This window comes from Triticum aestivum, chromosome 7A, assembly GCF_018294505.1.
Source record: "Triticum aestivum cultivar Chinese Spring chromosome 7A, IWGSC CS RefSeq v2.1, whole genome shotgun sequence".
In the NCBI taxonomy this organism is placed as follows: domain Eukaryota; kingdom Viridiplantae; phylum Streptophyta; class Magnoliopsida; order Poales; family Poaceae; genus Triticum; species Triticum aestivum.
In genome coordinates, this window is record NC_057812.1 from 737,732,682 (window position 1) to 737,735,404 (window position 2,723).

General features: G+C 44.7%; 1 non-coding gene across 1 annotated transcript; it reads left to right on the forward strand.

Annotated features, from left to right (window-relative positions):
* The first annotated feature begins 492 nt into the window (after positions 1-492).
* Positions 493-565, forward strand: TRNAR-CCG (transfer RNA arginine (anticodon CCG)). Its single transcript has one exon. It is a non-coding gene; the product is annotated as a tRNA-Arg (tRNA).
* The last annotated feature ends 2,158 nt before the right edge of the window (positions 566-2,723 follow it).

Genomic DNA, 2,723 nt, shown 5'->3' on the forward strand with positions numbered 1-2,723 from the left:
GGACCGTGCATGGTGAGCTTGTCGGCGTTGTTGGCATGAGATGACAGGTGATGCAGCTGCTGCTACCTGAGCGCTACGGCTAGTGCATGTTGGCCAACTGAAGCTCATCCTGTGGGAGCGAGGATGCACCAATCTGTGCCGGAAAGATATATGCTTTGTTGGGATGGAAGTAATGTTATGGTTCAGGGATCAAGCGGCCCAAATTAACGCAGATCAACGGCTGGCAAGGCGGTTTAGAAACCCCTACCATCAGCCGGTCTACGCATAGCATTGGCCTTTCAGCATTTATGTTGGTCCTGCACCAACCAGAAATCGCGTCACCTCATTGAAAATTAATGTGTCTTTGGAATAAGATTAATCATGTCATCATTAATTTTCTACAGATGGTGTTCATTGAGTGTCCTCTCTCTCGAATCCACCAAGAAGCCGGCACATAGCTGGCTCAGGCGAATATGTTCTACTTCTAGAGTCAACGTGAACAATTGACAAATTGGTCGCATGGCCTAATGGATAAGGCGCTCGCCTCCGGAGCGGGAGATTCTGGGTTCGAGTCCCAGTGTGATCGATCACCTCTTTTTTTGTAATCCTTTTTCACACCATCATTTCATATTTTTATCCTTTTTCTTTACATAACATGCATGTGTGTGAACTGTTTGGCCTGCCTAGGAACTTAATTAGTGAACCCACAAAGTTGAATTTGCTATCCTTATTAATCCATCACAACACCAGATTATTATTGGGATGCTTTTCCTCGGTCTTGATGATAGCCCACTTCAAAGTCTCGAAACGCACCGTTCTTCATGAGTTAAGCCAGTGCCATATGCATCGGGTGCTCATTGGAACAGTCAATACTAATTACGGCGTCATTCGGTCGTCTGATGTGGTTACGAGGACTCGAGGAGACACCCAAAAACGAATTAGTGATTCTGGGTTCGAGTCCCAGTGTGATCGATCACCTCTTTTTTTGTAATCCTTTTTCACACAATCATTTCATATTTTTATCCTTTTTCTTTACATAACATGCATGTGTGTGAACTGTTTGGCCTGCCTAGGAACTTAATTAGTGAACCCACAAAGTTGGATTTGCTATCCATATTAATCCATCACAACACCAGATTATTATTGGGCTGCTTTTTCTCGGTCTTGATGATAGCCCACTTCAAAGTCTCGAAACGCACCGTTCTTCATGAGTTAAGCCAGTGCCATATGCATCGGGTGCTCATTGGAACAGTCAATACTAATTACGGCGTCATTCGGTCGTCTGATGTGGTTACGAGGACTCGAGGAGACACCCAAAAACGAATTAGTGATTCTGGGTTCGAGTCCCAGTGTGATCGATCACCTCTTTTTTTGTAATCCTTTTTCACACCATCATTTGATATTTTTATCCTTTTTCTTTACATAACATGCATGTGTGTGAACTGTTTGGCCTGCCTAGGAACTTAATTAGTGAACCCACAAAGTTGGATTTGCTATCCTTATTAATCCATCACAACACCAGATTATTATTGGGCTGCTTTTCCTCGGTCTTGAAGATAGCCCACTTCAAAGTCTCGAAACGCACCGTTCTTCATGAGTTAAGCCAGTGCCATATGCATCGGGTGCTCATTGGAACAGTCAATACTAATTACGGCGTCATTCGGTCGTCTGATGTGGTTACGAGGACTCGAGGAGACACCCAAAAACGAATTAGTGATTCTGGGTTCGAGTCCCAGTGTGATCGATCACCTCTTTTTTTGTAATCCTTTTTCACACCATCATTTCATATTTTTATCCTTTTTCTTTACATAACATGCATGTGTGTGAACTGTTTGGCCTGCCTAGGAACTTAATTAGTGAACCCACAAAGTTGGATTTGCTATCCTTATTAATCCATCACAACACCAGATTATTATTGGGATGCTTTTCCTCGGTCTTGATGATAGCCCACTTCAAAGTCTCGAAACGCACCGTTCTTCATGAGTTAAGCCAGTGCCATATGCATCGGGTGCTCATTGGAACAGTCAATACTAATTACGGCGTCATTCGGTCGTCTGATGTGGTTACGAGGACTCGAGGAGACACCCAAAAACGAATTAGTGATGAGTTGCTTATATTTAGAAATATGGGGTCTTTTGTTGTGATTTTACTACCCTTTCATCATGCTTTCCACCATGATGAAGTATGACGATGTTCCCCTTTGAATTTATAGGACTCCAGTCCGCCTTTTTAGTGTCGCCGCAACAATGGAAGTACTATGTTGCAGTTTGTTTCATCTCTCTTCATGATCTGGAATTATTGGTGTGATCGGGTAAGAAGCGGAACACCACGCACGTGATATTTCACCTTCCCTTGCCCGCGTTGCATGCAAGCGATGTCTCACCTTACAAAGCGAAGCCACTCGGTGCTCTCTGCTGTGTCCTAATTTGCCGCCACCATTGGTTTTCTTTTCTTAGTTCTTGTTAGATTTTCTTTCTTCTTAAACGGTAAGAGCATCTTCAACACTGACCCTCAAACCGTCCGTAAGTGTTCGGAACGCGCGGACCTGAAGTGTTTTGCCATCCAACGTGATCCTATATCGATGCGCCGACCAGCCTGGACGTGCTTTGTACTACAAACCGGAAAACCGGGAACAGGGGAAGGCTTCGCGGGCATTCGAACTGCTGCCACGCCCACACCAAAAACCCTCTCCCGCCTGAAGCCAGCTGCCCGCATTCATACCGCTCTAGAGCAGCCACTCCGCA